This window comes from Triticum aestivum, chromosome 7B, assembly GCF_018294505.1.
Source record: "Triticum aestivum cultivar Chinese Spring chromosome 7B, IWGSC CS RefSeq v2.1, whole genome shotgun sequence".
In the NCBI taxonomy this organism is placed as follows: Eukaryota; Viridiplantae; Streptophyta; class Magnoliopsida; order Poales; family Poaceae; genus Triticum; species Triticum aestivum.
Window position 1 is genome coordinate 21646466 of NC_057813.1, and position 21983 is coordinate 21668448.

The window sequence follows — 21983 nt, forward strand, 5'->3', positions numbered from 1 at the left end:
TCCCGGATGGAATTGAAGCGTCTCTTGATGTGCTTGGTCCTCTTGTGAAATCTGGATTCCTTTGCCCAGGCAATTGCACCAGTATTGTCACAGAAGATCTTCATTGGTCCCGATGCACTAGGTATGACACCTAGATCGGAAATGAACTCCTTCATCCAGACTCCTTCATTTGCTGCTTCCGAAGCAGCTATGTACTCCGATTCGCATGTAGATCCCGCCATGACGCTTTGTTTAGAGCTGCACCAACTTACAGCTCCACCGTTTAATAAAAACACATATCCGGTTTGCGATTTAGAATCGTCCGGATTAGTGTGAAAGCTTGCATCGACGTAACCATTTATGACTAGCTCTTTGTCACCTCCATAAATGAGAAACATATCCTTAGTCCTTTTCAGGTATTTCAGGATGATCTTGACCACTGTCTAGTGATCCACTCCTGGATTACTTTGGTACCTTCCTGCCAAGCTTATTGCTAAGCATACGTCAGGTCTGGTACACATCATTGCATACATGATAGAGCCTATGGCTGAAGCATAGGGAACATCTTTCATTTTCTCTCTATCTTCTGCTGTGGTCGGGCATTGAGTCTGGCTCAACTTCACACCTTGTAATACAGGCAGGAACCCTTTCTTTGCCTGATCCATTTTGAACTTTTTCAAAACATTATCAAGGTATGTGCTTTGTGGAAGTCCAATTAAGCGTCTTGATCTATCTCTATAGATCTTGATGCCCAATATGTAAGCAGCTTCACCGAGGTCTTTCATTGGAAAACTTTTATTCAAGTATCCCTTTATGCTATCCAGAAATTCTATATCATTTCCAATTAACAATATGTCATCTACATATAATATCAGAAATGCTACAGAGCTCCCACTCACTTTCTTGTAAATACAGGCTTCTCCAAAAGTTTGTATAAAACCGTATGCTTTGATCACACTATCAAAGCGTTTATTCCAACTCCGAGATGCTTGCACCAGTCCATAAATGGATCGCTGGAGGTTGCACACTTTGTTAGCACCTTTTGGATCGACAAAACCTTCCGGTTGCATCATATACAACTCTTCTTCCAGAAATCCATTCAGGAATGCAGTTTTGACATCCATTTGCCAAATTTCATAATCATAAAATGCAACAATTTCTAACATGATTCAGACAGACTTAAGCATCGCTACGGGTGAGAAAGTCTCATCGTAGTCAACCCCTTGAACTTGTCGAAAACCTTTTGCAACAAGTCGAGCTTTGTAGATAGTTACATTACCATCAGCGTCACTCTTCTTCTTGAAGATCCATTTATTCTCAATGGCTTGCCGATCATCGGGCAAGTCAACCAAAGTCCATACTTTGTTCTCATACACGGATCCTATCTCAGATTTCATGGCTTCAAGCCATTTGGCGGAATCTGGGCTCATCATCGCTTCCTCATAGTTTGTAGGTTCGCCATGGTCAAGTAACATGACTTCCAGAATAGGATTACCATACCACTCTGGTGCGGATCTTACTCTGGTAGACCTACGAGGTTCAGTAGAAACTTGATCTGAAGTTTCATGATCAATATCATTAGCTTCCTCACTAATTGGTATAGTTGTCACAGGAACCGGTTCTTGTGATGAACTACTTTCCAATAAGGGAGCAGGTACAGTTACCTCATCAAGTTCTACTTTCCTCCCACTCACTTCTTTCGAGAGAAACTCCTTCTCTAGAAAGGATCCGAATTTAGCAACGAAAATCTTGCCCTCAGATCTGTGATAGAAGGTGTACCCAATAGTCTCTTTTGGGTATCCTATGAAGACACATTTCTCCGATTTGGGTTCAAGCTTATCTGGTTGAAGTTTCTTCACATAAGCATCGCTGACCCAAACTTTAAGAAACGACAACTTTGGTTTCTTGCCAAACCACAGTTCATAAGGCGTCATCTCAACGGATTTTGATGGTACCCTATTTAACGTGAATGCAACCGTCTCTAAAGCATAACCCCAAAATGATAGAGATAAATCAGTAAGAGACATCATAGATCGCACCATATCCAGTAAAGTACGATTACGACGTTCGGACACACCATTTCGTTGTGGTGTTCCGGGTGGCGTGAGTTGCGAAACTGTTCCGCATTGTTTCAAATGTAAACCAAACTCGTAACTTAAATATTCTCCTCCACGATTAGATCGTAGAAATTTTCTTTTCTTGTTATGATGATTTTCCACTTCACTCTGAAATTCTTTGAACTTTTCAAATGTTTCAGACTTGTGTTTCATCAAGTAGATATACCCATATCTGCTCAAATCATCTGTGAAAGTGAGAAAATAATGATACCCGCCGCGAGCCTCAATATTAATTGGACCACATACATCAGTATGTATGATTTCCAACAAATCAGTTGCTTGCTCCATAGTTCTGGAGAACGGTGTTTTAGTCATCTTGCCCATGAGGCACGGTTCGCAAGTACCAAGTGATTCATAATCAAGTGATTCCAAAAGTCCACCAGTATGGAGTTTCTTCATGCTCTTTACATCGATATGACCTAAACGGCAGTGCCACAAATAAGTTGCACTGTCATTATCAACTCTGCATCTTTTGGCTTCAACATTATGAATATGTGTATCACTACTATTGAGATTTAATAAAAATAGACCACTCTTCAAGGGTGCATGACCATAAAAGATATTACTCATATAAATAGAACAACCATTAGTCTCTGATTTAAATGAATAACCGTCTCGCATCAAACAAGATCCAGATATAATGTTCATGCTCAACACTAGCACCAAATAACAATTATTTAGGTCTAATACTAATCCCGATGGTAGATGTAGAGGTAGCGTGCCGACCGCGAGCACATCGACTTTGGAACCATTTCCCACGCGCATCGTCACCTCGTCCTTAGCCAATCTTCACTTAATTCGTAGTCCCTGTTTCGAGTTGCAAATATTAGCAACAGAACCAGTATCAAATACCCAGGTGCTACTGCGAGCATTAGTAAGGTACACATCAATAACATGTATATCACATATACCTTTGTTCACTTTGCCTTCCTTCTTATCCGCCAAATACTTGGGGCAGTTCCGCTTCTAGTGTCCAGTCTGCTTGCAGTAGAAGCACTCAGTCTCAGGCTTAGGTCTAGACTTGGGTTTCTTCTCGCGAGCAACAACTTGTTTGTTGTTCTTCTTGAAGTTCCCCTTCTTCTTCCCTTTGCCCCTTTTCTTGAAACTGGTGGTCTTGTTAACCATCAACACTTGATGCTCCTTCTTGATTTCTACCTCCGCGGCTTTTAACATTGCAAAGAGCTTAGGAATAGTCTTGTCCATCCCTTGCATATTATAGTTCATCACAAAGCTCTTGTAGCTTGGTGGCAGTGATTGAAGAATTCTGTCAATGACACTATCATCAGTAAGACTAACTCCTAGTTGAATCAAGTGATTATTATACCCAGACATTTTGAGTATGTGTTCACTGACAGAACTATTCTCCTCCATCTTACAGCTATAGAACTTATTGGAGACTTCATATCTCTCAATCCGGGCATTTGCTTGAAATATTAACTTCAACTCCTGAAACATCTCATATGCTCCATGACATCCAAAACATCGTTGAAGACTCGGTTCCAAGCCGTAAAGCATGGCACACTGAACTATCGAGTAGTCATCAGCTTTGCTCTGCCAGACGTTCTTAACGTCATCAGTTGCATCAGCAGCAGGCCTGGTACCCAGCGGTGCTTCCAGGACATAATTCTTCTGTGCAGCAATGAGGATAATCCTCAGGTTATGGACCCAGTCTGTGTAATTGCTACCATCATCTCTCAACTTAGCTTTCTCAAGGAACGCATTAAAATTCAACGGAACAACAGCACGAGCCATCTATCTACAACAAACATAGATAAGCAAAATACTATCAGGTACTAAGTTCATGATAAATTTAAGTTCAATTAATCATATTACTTAAGAACTCCCACTTAGACAGACATCTCTCTAGTCATCTAAGTGATCACGTGATCCAAACCAACTAAACCATGTTCGATCATCACGTGAGATGGAGTAGTTTCAATGGTGAACATCTCTATGTTGATCATATCTACTATATGATTCACGTTCGACCTTTCGGTCTCCGTGTTCCGAGGCCATTCTGTATATGCTAGGCTCGTCAAGTTTAACCTGAGTATTCCGCGTGTGCAACTGTTTTGCACCCGTTGTATTTGAATGTAGAGCCTATCACACCCGATCATCACGTGGTGTCTCAGCACGAAGAACTTTCACAATGGTGCATACTCAGGGAGAACACTTCTTGATAATTTAGTGAGAGATCATCTTAAAATGCTACCGTCAATCAAAGCAAGATAAGATGCATAAAGGATAAACATCACATGCAATCAATATAAGTGATATGATATAGCCATCATCATCTTGTGCTTGTGATCTCCATCTCCGAAGCACCGTCGTGATCACCATCGTCACCGGCGCGACACCTTGATCTCCATCGCAGCATCGTTGTCGTTACGCCATCTATTGCTTCTACGACTATCGCTACCGCTTAGTGATAAAGTAAAGCAATTACAGGGCGTTTGCATTTCATACAATAAAGCGACAACCATATGGCTCCTGCCACTTGCCGATAACTTCGGTTACAAAACATGATCATCTCATACAATAAAATATGGCATCACGTCTTAACCATATCACATCACAACATGCCCTGCAAAAACAAGTTAGACATCCTCTACTTTGTTGTTGCAAATTTTACGTGGCTGCTACGGGCTGAGCAAGAACCGTTCTTACCTACACATCAAAACCACAATGATAGTTCGTCAAGTTGCTGTTGTTTTAACCTTTGCAAGGACCAGGCATAGCCACACTCGGTTCAACTAAAGTTAGAGAAACAGACACCCGCTAGTCACCTGTGTGCAAAGCACGGCGGTAAAACCAGTCTCGCGTAAGCGTACGCGTAATGTCGGTCCGGGCCGCTTCATCCAACAATACCGCCGAACCAAAGTATGACATGCTGGTAAGCAGTATGACTTGTATCGCCCACAACTCACTTGTGTTCTACTCGTGCATATAACATCAACGCATAAAACCTGGCTCTGATACCACTGTTGGGAAACGTAGTAATTTCAAAAAAATTCCTACGCACACACAAGATCATGGTGATGCATAGCAATGAGAGGGGAGAGTGTTGTCCACGTACCCTCGTAGACCGTAAGTGGAAGTGTTATGACAACGCGGTTGATGTAGTCGTACGTCTTCATGATCCGACTGATCCAAGCACCGAACATACGGCACCTCCGAGTTCAGCACACGTTCAGCTCGATGACGATCCCCGCACTCCGATCCAGCATGGTGTCGGGGATGAGTTCCATCAGCGCGACGGCGTGGTGACGATGATGATGGTCTACCGACGCAGGGCTTTGCCTAAGCACCGCAACGATATGACCAAGGTGGAATATGGTGGAGGGGGGCACTGCACACGGCTAAGGAACGATCACGATGATCAACTCGTGTGTTTAGAGGTGCCCCCTACCCCCGTATATAAAGGAGAGGGGGGGAGTGCGACCGCCCCTAGGGTGCGCCTGGAGGAGTCCTACTCCCAACGGGAGTAGGACTCCCTCCTCTTGCCTTGGTGGAAGAAGGAAAGGGGAGGGAAAGAGGAAAGGGGGGCGCCCCCCCTTCCTTGTCCTATTCGGACTAGGGGGGGAGGGGGCGCACGGCCTGCCCTGGCCGACCCTCCTCTTCACCCTCATGGCCCATGTAGGCCCATTAACACCCCCGGGGGGGGGGGGGTCCGGTAACCCCCCGGTACTCCGGTAAAATCCCGATTTCACCCGAAACATTTCCGATATCCAAATATAGGCTTCCAATATATCAATCTTTATGTCTCGACCATTTCGAGACTCCTCGTCATGTCCGTGATCACATTCTGGACTCCGAACAACCTTCGGTACATCAAAACTTATAAACTCATAATAAAACTGTCATCGTAACGTTAAGCGTGCGGACCCTACGGGTTCGAGAACTATGTAGACATGACCTAGAACTATTCCCGGTCAATAGCCAATAGCGGAACATGGATGCTCATATTGGCTCCTACATATTCTACGAAGATCTTTATCAAACAAACCGCATAACAACATACGTTGTTCCCTTTGTCATCGGTATGTTACTTTCCCGAGATTCGATCGTCGGTATCCAATACCTAGATCAATCTCGTTACCGGCAAGTCTCTTTACTCGTTACGTAATGCATCATTCCGTAACTAACTCATTAGCTACATTGCTTGCAAGGCTTATAGTGATGTGCATCACCGAGAGGGCCCAGAGATACCTCTCCAACAATCGGACTGACAAAACCTAATCTCAAAATACGCCAACTCAATATGTACCTTTGGAGACACCTGTAGAGCTCTTTTATAATCACCCAGTTATGTTGTGACGTCTGGTAGCACACAAAGTGTTCCTCCGGTAAATGAGAGTTGTATAATCTCATAGTTGTAGGAACTTTGTATAAGTCATGAAGAAAGCAATAGCAACATACTAAACGATCAAGTGCTAGGCTAACGGAATGGGTCAAGTCAATCACATCATTCTCCTAATAATGTGATCCCATTAATCAAATGACAACACATGTCTATGGTTAGGAAACATAACCATCTTTGATTAATGAGCTAGTCAAGTAGAGGCATACTAGTGACATTATGTTTGTCTATGTATTCACACATGTATCATGTTTCCAGGTAATACAATTCTAGCATTAATAATAAACATTTATCATGAAATGAGGAAATAAATAATAACTTTATTACTGCCTCTAAGGCATATTTCCTTCAGCATCTCGGGTAGCAGCTGCAGGGGCTCGAGTGAGAGCAGTATCTGCTGCTCATGCAGCAGCAGCGCGTGCAAGAGTAGAGCAGTAGGCAGGGTGAGGCTGCACGTTAGTCGACTGACTTTTTCATCTCTGGTCAGTCGATTTTCTAGCCGTTGAATACGAAATCAAGGGCCTTAGTTCATCTTCAATCTCCACCCCCCTGAGCCGCCAGCCACCACCGGCCAAACCGCCACCCCCCGTCGCCCGTGGCCAGCGGCGCTTCGGTGTCGCCTCGCCTCCCTGCCCGCGCCGAAACCACTTCCCATCGCCGGTCCGCCGCCGCCACGGCCATCCTTCTTGGCCCCCCCCACATGCTGAGCTTTTTCTTCGACGATCCCCACGCCACTGCCCCACAACCGCCGGCGACCACCGCCCCCACCCTAAACCCTAAGATAGATAGTGGGGTACCTCTCTGGTGAGCCCTCCTCCCTGCTATGGCTGGTTCTTCCTTAACTCCAGCGAGCCCCCAACCCCCTGAAAATGGACTGACCCAAAAGTCGATTCAGTAAACTGAGGTGTAGCTAAATCGGAGCAGTAATGCAAGCAAGAGCAAGAGTGAGAGCAGCAGCGCAAGCAAGAGCAAGAGCAGCAACAAGAGTAAGAGCAAGAGCAAGAGCAGACCAAGCAGGGGACCGAGAGCAAGAGCAGAGCATCAGCGCGATGAGAGCCAAAGCAGCAGCAAGTCCTACTGATGTGGACGTCGCCGCCGAGGGAGCGATGTCATGGAGGAAGTGGCTGGCGACACCGTCGTGGATGGAGCCGCGCTATGTCGACTCGGGACCGAGTGCCGGCAGCACCGTGAGATTGAATCAAGAAGAAAATGCAGCGATTAGTGTAGAACCTCTTTGGTGGCGCCGATTAGGCCTTAGCTTCATCCAAGGAAATGGTGATGATGATGCTGCTCTTCCGGTGGTGCATGTGAAGACAGTGGTGTGGAAATGGAGGTGGCACAAAAGACGAGGGGAACATCGGGGCAGCTCCTTGGAGGTGGAGGATGGGGTGGCTGAATCGACGGGATGACGAGATCGACGATGGATCCTCATCTGATGCAGTGGATGAGGGATGTCGAGGTGTTGCTGTGGACGACGTCGTCGGGGAAGAGGCTCCGGCTAGGTGGCGGACAGAGGAGGGTGTGGGGCTTCGTGGGTTTTTGTGGCCTCGGTGTACAAATGGGTGGGCAGATGGGATGGGAGGGGGAACCATGGCTTAGGGATGCGCTTGTCCGAAATGTGGGGTAAGTTACAAAAGTACCCCCACCGATTTGAACTAGGCGGTTCTTTCAGTTCAGGTGTATCACATGCATTTCACGTGTCGGGATTTCGCAGGAGGTGGGAGTTTGCGCGCACGTTGTAATTTTGGCATAGCAAGGCGCGGGTTGAGATGGAGGGAGTTTTCGGAGCACAGCGAGACAAAGATATATCTTAAATATTTCGGGGTAACAAGGCGCGGGTTGAAGAGGCGGGAGTTTCGCAGCACGATAGACAGAGATGCTAGCTTGAAATTTCGGCATAACAAGGTGTGGCTTGAAATTTCTTAATGTGTACAACAACAAAAAGACAATTCACACCTCATCACTAGAGAGAGCCATGTCTCATTTTACTATATTACTAGAAATGCATTCAAATGCAACAACAAAAAAACTAAAAAAACAGGACAACGAACATAACATGTACAGTACCAAATCAATTTGCACTTTTCTCAACAATAAAAAAAACAATTCGTGTTGTCTAGCATATGGACTAAATTTAAGTACATTTTCCCTGTTTGAATGGGATTGTACTTGGGCTAGTTATACAACCATCTAAATATTATCTTCACTACACATGACATGAATATAGGAGTAGTAAATTCCTATATAAATACGAACTACATGTACATATGATCTCAAATTCAAATATATGTATCCATTTATGTTGAATTCAAATCATAATACATGTACTCTAGCTAGATGTTCAGAATCTAAATCATGTATGATACTACGTGCAATGTGTTTAACACGCACAACACACACACAAACACCATTTAGACTAGTAGGGTACACATGCATTGCACACATGAGATTTGGCAACCAATTATGAATAAATACCACATTATAGCATGTAAGCTTTGAGTCATATATGCATGATGTAGATGTTCGTTTAATTCTTATAGTTCATCCCATTCAAAATCATCTAGTTTTCATAAGAAAGCTGATACGTCTCCAACGTATCTATAATTTATGAAGCATTCATGCTATTTTATTATCTGTTTTGAATGTTTATGGGATTTATTATAAACTTTTATATTATTTTTGGGACTAACCTATTAACCGGAGGCCCAGCCCATATTGCTGTTTTCTTGCCTATTTCGGTGTTTCGAATAAAAGGAATATCAAACGGAGTCCAAACGGAATGAAACCTTCGGGAGCGTGATTTTTGGAACGAACGTGATCCAGGAGACTTGGAGTTGAAGTCAAGGAAGCTTCAAGGTGGCCATGAGGGTGGGGGCGCCCCCCTACTGGGCACACCCCCTGTCTCGTGGGCCCCTCGTGGCTCCCCCGACCGACTTCTTTCGCCTATATATTCCCATATACCCTAAAACCTTCGGGGACAACAATAGATCGGGAGTTCCACCGCCGCAAGCCTCTGTAGCCACCAAAAACATCTCGGGAGCCCGTTCCGGCACCCTGCCGGAGGGGGGATCCCTCACTGGTGGCCATCTTCATCATCCTAGCGCTCTCCATGACGAGGAGGGAGTAGTTCACCCTCAGGGCTGAGGGTATGTACTAGTAGCTATGTGTTTGATCTCTCTCTCTCTCTATCTCTCTCTCTCTCGTGTTCTCTCTAAGGCATGATCTTGATGTATCGCGAGCTTTGCTATTATAGTTGGATCTTATGATGTTTCTCCCCCTCTACTCTCTTGTAATGGATTGAGTTTTCCCTTTGAAGTTATCTTATCGGATTGAGTCTTCAAGGATTTGAGAACACTTGATGTATGTCTTGCCGTGCTTATTTGTGGTGACAATGGGATATTCACGTGATCTACTTGATGTATGTTTTGGTGATCAACTTGCGGGTTCAATGAACCTATGCATAGGGGTTGGCACACGTTTTCGTCTTGACTCTTCGCTAGAAACTTTGGGGCACTCTTCAAAGTACTTCGTGTTGGTTGAATAGATGAATCTGAGATTGTGTGATGCATATCGTATAATCATGCCCACGGATACTTTAGGTGACAATGGAGTATCTAGGTGACATTAGGGTTTTGGTTGATTTGTGTCTTAAGGTGTTATTCTAGTACGAACTCTATGATAGATCGAACGTAGCCTCGTGTTATTTTACTACGGACTCTTGAATAGATCGAGCAGAAAGGATAACTTTGAGGTGGTTTCATACCCTACCATAATCTCTTCGTTTGTTCTCTGCTATTGGTGGCTTTGGAGTGACTCTTTGTTGCATGTTGAGGGATAGTTATATGATCCAAGTATGTTATTATTGTTGAGAGAACTTGCACTAGTGAAAGTATGAACCCCATGCCTTGTTTCCTACCATTGCAATACCGTTTACGCTCACTTTTATCATTAGTTACCTTGCTGTTTTTATTATTTCAGATTACAAATACCCATATCTACTATCCATATTGCACTTGTATCACCATCTCTTCGCTGAACTAGTGCACCTATACAATTTGCCATTGTATTGGGTGTGTTTGGGACAGAAAAGACTCTTTGGTATTTGGTCGCAGGGTTGTTTGAGAGAGACCATCTTCATCCTACACCTCCCACGGATTGATAAACCTTAGGTCATCCACTTGAGGGAAATTTTCTACTGTCCTACAAACCTCTGCACTTGGAGGCCCAACAACGTCTACAAGAAGAAGGTTGCGTAGTATACATCAAGCTCATTTTTGGCGCTGTTGCCAGGGAGGTGAGTGCTTGAAGGTATATCTTTAGATCTTGCAATCGAATCTTTTAGTTTCTTGTTTTATCACTAGTTTAGTTTATAAAAGAAAACTACAAAAAATGGAATTAAGGTGCCTCATATGCTCATCTTTTTAATGTCTTTCGTGAAAATGATGGGAAGGAAAATTGTGCTCAAGTACTAGAAGAATAATTACATAGAATGCTTGGCATAAAATATGTGAATGATGAGCATGATTGCAATATTGTTAGTATGAATTCTTTGAATACCCATGATACTGATGATATGCAAAGCCACAAGCTTGGGGATGCTATGTTTGATGAAGATGATATGTTTTGTCCCCCAAGTTTTGATGAGCAAATTTATTATGATGATAGCATGCCTCCTATTTATGATGATTATATTGATGAAAGTGGGTTTGGAAGAGTGTCAACTTTAGGAAGTAATGATCCCACTATTTTGGAGGATCTTGAATATTATTGTGATAATTATGAAAGTGGATTTGGAGAGGTCATGACTTTATTTAGTGATTATTCCACTATTTTGGAAGAGGTTCCAATTGATTATGAGAACAAAGTTGCTACTTACGATGATTATTGTGATGAAACTTATGATATAAAAAGTAGTGATGATTATATTTATAAAACTTGTCATGATTATGATTACCCTTTTTCTGAACATTACTCTTTTAATGTGGAAACAATTTGTAGTATTCGAGTCTCTTATGATACTCCCACTATTTCGAATGAGAAGAATTTTTCTCATGTGGAGAGTATTAAATTTTCTATGCTTGTAGATCATGAAAAGAATGCTTTAGGTGCTGGTTATATTGTTGAATTCATTCATGATGCTACTGAAAATTATTATGAGGGAGGAACATATGCTTGTAGGAATTGCAATAATATTAAGTTTCCTCCCTATGTGTTGAAAATCTCGAAGCTATGCTTGTTTTACCTTCCTATGCTAGTTGATTATTGTTCCCATAAGTTGTTTTCTCACAAAATCCCTATGCATAGGAAGTGGGTTAGACTTAAATGTGCTAGTCATATGCTTCATGATGCTCTCTTTATGTTTCAATTCTTATCTTTTATGTGAGCATCATTGTCATCATCATGCCTAGCTAGAAAGGCATTAAAGAAAAAGCGCTTGTTGGGAGACAACCCAATATTTACCTTTACTCTTTTTGTGTGTACACATGATTATGCTACTATAGTAATCATGTTTTATAGCTTTTGTTTCAATAAACACTACAAAAAAATACACTTCCGTGATGATACGTGTTTGTCACAGTAGGTCGCGTTTTTTGTCATGCATGTACATCCATGACGATTTTATGACAGAATCAAGATAGTCATACCTGTGCTGTCGTAGAAGTGTTCCATGACATTAACAAAATTATCATCACGGAAGTGTCCACTTACATGACGATAAATCGTGCGTCACAGAAGTGCTTTCATCAAGGGTGACCGACACGTGGCATCCACCACAACGGAACGCCGTTAAGCTATCGGGTCGGGTTTTGGATCCGATAACCCGTTAATAGCCCCGACCAATGGGGATTTTCCACGTGTAAAATCATCATTGGCTGGAGGAAACACGTGTTGGCTCATCATTGGGACAGATGTCATCCACTCATTGGACGGAAGGCGCCTATGATACGCCGACATGTGGCAAGACCCAACAAAGGCCCATTCCCGTGAAAAGGCTGGCCCGTTTTACTTGGTCAAAAGGTGGCGGGCGGCCCATGGAAAGCCTGTTAACGGCATGTTCGCATATAGCCCATTTACAGCCGCTAACTCAAGGCCCATTACGCCCTATCCGAATTAGGCCCAGTAGCGTCATCTGGGCCATCCAATATGATTCCAACCCGTTTTCACTTCTGGCGCATGCATGGCCCATGACGTCTTTCGGACCATATGAGGCCCTATGTAACTCTTGGCCTATTAACGGCCCATGGTGAAACTGGCCCATAATGAACAGTGTATCACTTTACACCCATTAACGGCCGGTGGTGAAACTGACCCATAATGAATAGTGTATCACTTTATACCAATTAATGGCCCATTATTCTATTGGGCTGTTTCCAGACCATGTTATGTTTCAGCCTTCTCAGAGCCCATTTATTATTGGGCTCATTTCCAGCATTCGTTTACTTACGGCCCATTACTGTCATTTTCTGCTTGTGGGCCAAATTCAGCCCGTGGTTACAGTCGGCCCGTTTGTGGTCCGTTAATACGTTGGGCCGTTTTCATAGCGTCATCAAATACGGCCTATTAACGATGGCCCGTTAGGGTCGGCCCATGAACGGACGATTCCAACTCTAGCCCGTTTACGGCCATAATGCGGTCTGTTTGGCCCATGTTTGGCCAATCGATCATACGACCCGTATAAGGCCCATTGATGATACGGCCCGCAGAAGGCCCATTGTTTCTATGGCCCGTAGAAGGCCCATTGTTTCTATGGCCTGTAGAAGGCCCACTGTTTCTACGGCCAGTAGGAGGCCCAGTGTCACTACAGTAAATATTAGCCCATGGTTATTGTGGCCTAGTTTTAAAAAATAGGTTATTGCAGTCACTAGCAAACCACGGAAAAAGAACTGCAGTGACTACAAGAAAACAAATAAACAAGACAACAAGGAAATAAATAAGCAAGCAACTAACGCTAGGCTATCACGGCTATTACACATATTACATCCACTGGGCATCAAAGTTCGCCACCAGTGCAAATATAGGGAACAAAGCAGCATATCATATACACTGGTTGTCAAAGTTGGCGACCAGCGCAAATAAACACCGCAGCAAAACAAATCCAGAACTGAAACCACTTCAGAAGATCTCAAGAAACAATATCCTGGGTACCCATAATGCTGGCAAGATGCTTAGCAAGCTTATTAACTTTCTCTTGTTTGGCGCTTAAATCCTCCAGCGCTTGCTGTTGCACCAGAAAATATGCATCTGAATTCTGCAGGGACTTCCTCAGTCCTTCAGCTTCCTGTCGCAGCACATCTGATCGATGTCTTTCAACTTGAAGTTGAGACTCAAGAAGACGAACTGATTCAGGCAGCGAGTTCGAAGAGCTTGTGCCAGCAGTAGTGGCCAGTAACTCGAACACTACATCAAGACAGGACTTTTGGGTTCCCTCACTGTCGTCAAGATAGTTTTTATCAGCTTTCTTGGAGACCAACAGGGATGTCTCACTATCTTGAACCTTATCTGCATTACTTCCTTTACCATTGGATAACGCGGTACTGTTCTCCAATATTTTGTCCGCATTCTAAAGAGAAACAAGCAGACACATCACATGTTTACCATGTTGTATATGAAACTCATTTTGGTAAATGAGTTCAGTAGTAAAGTGGACAGATAACAGCATGAAACAAACATATATCTATGTACCATGGTCACTTTATGGTCTATATCATTCTAGTTTTTGTTGCCAAATCAAGATAGAGACACAGTTCAAATAATATTTGTTCAAGACAAAGCAGAATAGACAGAATATAAGTGTGGGTAACTATAGAGCAATAACAACACTTGTAATGTGCATGACATGAGAACATAACTGTTTATTCAATTGAAACTGAAATCAACATAGAGCAGGTTACAACAGCAAACCAGTTAAAGAAACAGGTTTAAAACATACCTGTTGCGCCATTGGAGTTTCAATTCCATCCTTCAAATTTGAAAACAGTTGGTATGAGTAAATACAGTAATGCAAGAGCAAAGGAGTATGAACCATAGCTACAGAACCTGACCTGAGAACAAATCTTCTTCTCCTTTAAGCGTTGAGTTGGGATTCGGAGTGGTGGTCCTCGTGCTTTGGGCACTGCAGTTCCCTTACTAACTGCTCGTGTTTGGGTGCTCTGTGGTGGAGACGGTGCTGTGTCAACTGGAACTGGGTTACTATCTGCCGGGGTTGGGGTTAGAAGGGGTGTAGCTGGTTCTCTGTCCAACTGGGTAGGGGTACAATCTGCGAGAGTCTGGGTTATGTGTGGTGGATCTGGTCCTTGGGCAAGTACAACCGTGGTTCTATCTGCATCAACTGGTAGCACTATCTTTTCTGAAGACCGTGTTGTTACTCCCTTAGATACTGCCATCACGCTCTCCAATTCAAATGGCTGATAAACAAGAAAAGTAATTGAAAGTATAGACATTGTATGATAGACAGGTGCAATGGATAGTGGGGAATAAAAGAGGGCATGAAATAATTCATATTTATGTTGTCTAACCAAACAGGATAGCATGACACAATTTCACATATATGATGGCTAACTAAACAGGATAGCATGACACAATTTCACATTATGATGGCTAACTAAAAAAGATGGAAAGACATAGTTCAAAATATGAGACTATGTAAACAGGATGACATGACATAACTATATAATGTGTTTATTAAATAGGTTGGCATGCCATAATTCACATACATTCACGGATAGAATGCCATAATTCAAAATATGATGACTGTAAACACTAAACAGGATGAGATGATATAACTATATGATGTCTTTATTAAATGGGTTGCCATGCCATAATTCAGATAGATGATGTGTATGTACTATGTAAACATGATGGCATGATATAATTCAAATATATGATTTATATAGTAAGCAAGTAAGCAGATGGCAATCCATATATGATGTAAAAACTAAGCAATGCAAGACAACATGCATGACATGGGTAATATAACCCTGCCAAGTTTGAGCATAGACCTCAGGGGGGAAATAGGACTGGTCATCAGTCTCTGAATCCTCCTCTGAGGAGCTCTCTGTAACCAGCAAGATGTCTGCTTCAGCAGGTAGCATTGTCTGCTCTGAATACCTTGTTTTCACTCCAGATACTTCCATCACCGCTTCAAATGGCTGATGCACAGGAAGAGTAGTTGAATATACAAACGTTGTCGACAAATGGAACACGTAATACAAAAAAATGATAGCATGATATAATTCACATACATGATGATTGGCTAAACAGCATGGCATTGCATAATTCACATATATAATGCCTTTGCAACAAGATAGCATTGTATAATTCACATATATAATGTCTTGCAACAAGATGGCAATGCATAATTCACATATATGGTAATTAGACACTGAACAGGTGGCATTCACACAAAGCATGTCTAAACTAATCAAATGACATAGCAATGCGAGACACCATACGCACGATATGAGCAACATAACCCTGCCAAGTTAGAGCATACACCTCGGGGGGGGGGAATAGGACTGGTCATCTGTCTCTGAATCCTCCTCTGAGGAGCTATCCGTAACCAGCGAGATATGCGCTTCGTCAGATAGCATAGTCTGCTCTGAAGACCTTGTTTTCACTCCAGAATTTGCCATCACCGTGTCAAATGGCTGATGCACACGAAGAGCAGTTGAATGTACTAACATTGTTGACAAATGTAATATGTAACGAAAAAAAGGATGGCCTGATATAATTTACATATAAGATGACTGGCTAAGCAGGATGGCATTGCAAAATTCACATATATGATGCCTGGCTAAACAAGATGGCGTTGCATAATTCACATAAACGATGAATAAACTAAACAGATGGCATTCGCACAAAGGATGTCTAAACTAAGCAGATGACATATTTGATGTATAAAGTAAGCAATGCAAGACACCATATGCATGATATAACCAACATCAGCATGCCAAGTTAGAGCGAAGACCTCAGGGGGTAAATAGGAGTTGTCTTCTCCTTCTGAATCCCCCTCAGAATAGATATCTTCCTCTCGATTACAATCCGAAATGTGTGGAGGGGGGCTGCCTTTGCGCCTACCATGGAGCGACGTCTGCATGAAATTTTATTGCCACGCAAGGCTCGTCTCTTTTGCTCTACATGTTCAGTTCCATTGTTTACAATAACTGTCATGCATAGGAATAAAACATAGTGAGATTATGTAAGGAGTGCATGCAGAAATCCAGAGTGATGGTAGCAACCTGTGGATAGACCCAAAACCAATAATAGCTGGCAGATAATGGCTTCAGCTAAAAAATACAGATAATGGCTTCTTTACTATTTGTTTCCCACCCAACATGAAACTCATAGTAGACATCGGAGATTAACCAGATAGTAGATAGATACTATTGATAGCGGCCCCGATATGTACCCCACAACCATTTAAAAACTCAAGTTTGACCATTAGTTTGGAGCTGACTCAGAGTCTAGTTGGTGAACAGAATGATAAAGTAGCATGTAATATTAAGTGATGCATAACGTAAGCAGACACGAAAGAGTGCGACCTCTCTTGCGGACCCGTGTAGTCCTTGAGGTCATCTGCTCGGTTGATGATGGTAATGCAGTTTTCATGGCTGCCAGTGGCGGGTAAGAAGATCAGTCTGGAGGTCGGATCCCTGCTGTGCTGGACCCTTCTATCGTTGGAGCAGCTGAGCTGGGGTGGACGACGGCGTAGCAGGAGCGGGACAAACCACGCAAGATTTTCTTTGACAACTATCTATAAGACAAGTAATTCTGTAAGGGCTTGTTTGAATTGGAGGATTCCAACAATGCAGGGATAGGAAATAGACAGGAATGGGATAGGAATGCATGTGCAAAACAGAGAATTTAAAAACACATGATTTCTGCCAATCTGGGTGTTTGATTCACAACAATTGGAAGATCACAGGATGCAAAGAAGCATGGTGAGATTAAGTCAAACCATAAGAAAATTACGGTTATAATGCTATTATGCTACTATCTCTTAGTCTTGTGCTTCATGAATAGGAATTTGAAAAGGAGGACAAGTGAAAATTAAAATTCCTACGTTTTTTCTTTCAAGGAGACACTAAAGGAACAAATCCATGTGCTTAGTGGACAATATATATAACATGTAGAGTAAAAAAGATATGCAACAAGTGTACAACCTCTTTGGCGAAGCCATGTCGATCTCAGCGTGATTGGGTTGGTCGGTGAGGATGCTCCGGCTGACTTTCCTGTCGGAGGAGGGGAAGAAGATCTTAGGTGTCTGGAGATGGAGCCCGAGGTACTGCTCCGCTGTGATGGAGGGTTTTGTCGTTGGAGCAGCTCCGGTGATTTGTACGACACCGAGGCTGAAGCGGGACAAGAGAGACAACGAACAATGTTAACCTGAGTGGAATTCTAATAGCATGTCCAATACATGACATAAAATACATAACCACAAAGTGCTAGATGTAAAATACATCAGCCGCTCATCTCTAAACTTAAATTTCGAAACTGAATTTAACTGTCGAAACTGAACTTAACTGTCGAAACTGAACTTAACTGTCGAAACTGAATTTTGCTGTCGAAACTGAATTTGGTTGTCGAAACTGAACGCACTAGCAAGGTGAGGCTACACGTTGGTCGACTGACTTTTTCATCTCTATTCAGTCGATTTTGCAGCCGGTTGATACGAAATCAAGGGCCTGCGGTTCATCTTCAAGCTCCACCCCCCTGAGCCGCCAGCCACCACCGGCCAAACAGCAGCCCCCCGCCGCCCGCGGCCGGCGGTGCACCGCCCCGCCCGCCCCGAAAACACTCCCCACCGCTGGTCCGCCACCGCCTAGGCCATCCCTCTAGGCCCCCCTGTGCCAAGCTTTTTCTCCGGCGATCCCAACACCACCGCCCCGCCAATGCCCCGCCACCACTGGCGACCACCGCCCCCACCTTGAACCCTAAGATAGATAGTGGGGTACCTCTCCAGCGAGCCCCCTCCCCGCCACGGCTGGTTCTTCCTTCACCTCGACGAGCCCCCCCACCCCCTGAAAATCGACTAACCCAAAATTCGATTCAGTCGACTGAAGTGTAGCTAAATCGGGGCAGCATCGCAAGCAAGAGCAAGAGCAAGAGCAGCAGCACGAGCAAGAGCAATACCAAGAGCACACTAGGTAGGGGACCGAGAGCAGAGCTCCTACTGATGTGGACGTCACCACCAAGGGAGCGACGTCGTGGAGGAAGTGGCCGGCGACACCGCTGTGGATGGAGCTGCGCCGTGTCGTCTCGAGACCGAGCGCCGACAGCACCGTGAGATCAAATCAAGAAGAAAATGCGGCTATTAGTGTACAACCTCTTTGGTGGCGCCGATTAGGCCGCAGCTTCATCCGAGGAAACGGTGATGATGATGCTCTTCCGGTGGTGCAGGTGAAGACGGCAGTGTGGGAATGGAGGTGGCGCAAATGACGAGGGGAACGTCGGGGCAGCTCCTTGGAGGTGGAGGACGGGGTGGCTGAACCGGCGGGATGATGAGATCGATGATGGATCCTCATCCGGTATGGTGGTTGAGGGACGTCGAGGTGTTGCTGTGGACGACATCGTCGAGGAAGAGGCTCCGGCTGGGTGGCAGACGGAGCAGGGTGTGGGGTTTTGTCGGGGGTTTTCGCGGCCTCGGTTTACGAATGGGTGGGAGGATGGGATGGCAGTGGGGAACCATGGCTTAGAGACGCGCTTGCCCGAAATGTGGGGTAAGTTACGAAAGTACCCCCACCGATTTGAGGCGGTTCTTTCGGTTCAGGGGTACCGCGGGCATTTCACGTGTCGGGATTTCACAGGAGGTGGGAGTTTTCGCGCACATTGTAATTTCGGAATAGCAAGGCGCGGGTTGAGATGGAGGGAGTTGTCGGAGCACAATGAGACAAAGATATATCTTAAATATTTTGGGCTAACAAGGCGCGGGTTGAAATTTCCGGACAAGCCTAACGTGTACTGTACCAAATCAATGCGCACTACAAATGTCATTCAAAACTTTGAATCATGTTATGTTCAATTAAAATATTTCGCTACGTGTATAATGCATGCAACCTACTACTCAAATGAACGTTTTAGTGCATTCCAAACGTATATACTACCGCTTCAATATGAACTAAATTTGAATTCGTTTCTCTATTTGAATAAGATCTACAGTAATGATTGTTGTGAAGTCAAAGCATTTGAATTCGTTTCTCTGTTTTAATAAGATCTACAATCATCATTATTGTCAAGTTAAACCATCGTTTGTGTATTATCTTCACAGCACACCACATGATTAGTCTCGAGTTACATATGAACTATGTGTACTATATGAACTCGAACTAGATTTTTTGAATCCACTTTATTTTGATTTCAAATCACATTACATTTCTAGCTCTAGCTAGATCTTCATAATCTAAACCATGTCTCATATGTATAATGTGTTTATCACATTATGTATGGTGCCCCGCCCCCTACGCCTACAAGTATTTAGATGTGAGTTGCAAACACCACACATTACCACAAATTCAAATAAAATGTGAGAATGTTCGATATATAGTATTGTTTAGATTGTTCGATATTTAGTTGTAAGCTGCAAACGCCACACATTATCACAAATTCAAATAAAATGTGAGATTGTTTGATGTATAGTATGGTTTAGATTGTTCGGCATTTAGCTGTGAGTTGCAAACGCCATGCATTATCACATTATGGTATAACATGTGCACAACACGTGTATCACCGCTATATTCATGCATGCAATGTTTAAAACACTATGATCTCCTATTCAAATATATGAATCCGCTTTCATATCAAATTATGATCTTTGTTAGTCTCTTACACCCACACAATCCTCTAACCTTTGTAGCTACCACTAACTTTCTCTCGTGCATGCACACGCCCTCCTCGCCCTCCCCCTCCCTCGGCATTCTATCCACCAGGCACATTCATTTTTTTCTTTAGGTCGTTCTCCCAGAGTCTCCACAACTCCTTTCCGACACACACCGATCGATAAACCTCTCCAGCGATGCCTGCCTACAACATACACACACACCTTCAATCTCCTCCTTTATGTGTCCTTGCCTCGTGTCTCTCATACGGTCAGACACACGTGTAAACTCTCGCCCCTCTTTTCATCGATCTCACAACCGCACACTCCTCCCCCTATCTAGCTAGTAGTTGGGCCTCTCGCACCACCTCCTAGCTCCATTCTCTCTGTCTATCCGTCTCGCTGGGCCTTATTTGCCTCTAACAAATGGACGTACACCGACCGATCTCTCGCTATACATATAGCTAGCTAGGTCCTTATAACTCGTTTTTACCCACACGTCGATCGATCTACCTCATTAGTTGTGTCTCTCCCTTCCTCCGACAAACAACAATTGATCTACCGATCTAGTTAGGTTTGCTTACCAAACACATGGTTCCCCTTCATCATCCATGGATGCGTCCCGACAGATCTATCACGCACAGGCACACACAGAAACACATCCCCACTCTTATTGATAACATTGCAGTTCCACCCTCAGTTTGTCTAGTAGGCCTCTCCCACCATCTCCGAGAAGCAACTCCATCACCCATCCAACACTCTACCCCTCTCCCTCCCTCTCCCTCCCTCTCTCTCTCCTCTCTCTCTCTCTCTATCCCATCATATTTCCCGTCCTTCAGTTATGTATGGATGTCGACCAATCTTCCTCAAGACATAGCTGGGTCTCTCCTTCTCAACACATATACGAGTCGTTCTACCTCTATAGTTAGGCCTCTGCCTACCCCTCCCCCCACCCCTCCCCCCCACACACACCGGTACATCGAACGCTCTAGTCATGTCTCCCTGCCACACACAAACTTGACATGTGCCCTCTAACGTTCAGGTAGGCCAGTCGCACTATATCTTTGACTTGCACACACACACAATTTCGATGGCTCTCTTCATCAATCTCGCACCCACCCACTTGATCCTCTCTTCAACTCTATCGATAGCTATGACCCCTCCCTCTCTTCTCGTGGATTGCCCGACCCTCTATGTATGATATGGATAGGCCTCCATTTCACACACATTGCATGCAAAATTTTGTTTGAGATGTCATTGACACATATTCCCACAAATAATTCACGAAATCAACCCCCACCCCACCCCCCCCACCCCAAAACAAAAAACACTCACGAACGCGGTTTGTATCTCTCACACACACCCGCATAGGTGGGGGACGTGCACGAAGAGAAGAGGTGCATGCACGGCGCACGTACTCCCATCTCTTTCCCAACCACACCCGCGCGGGTACACGGTGGAGCTCATTTCTGTATGAAAAAGGAAGCCCACGTGGTAATTTGGCACGTGTACTGGTTGTCCACTTGGTGGAGGGAGGATCATCTACCACGGGTGAACAAACAAATTGCGACTTGACGTGTTATGTTAAAAAAGAGGCAAACCATGTGGGGCCTACCTTAGAGGCAAGGCTCTATACACTGGAGTAGTTTTGATGTGTCCCGTCAACTCGTAGAACGAGGAGAAGCTTGCTTAGTACGCCATCTCCCCCGCCCAC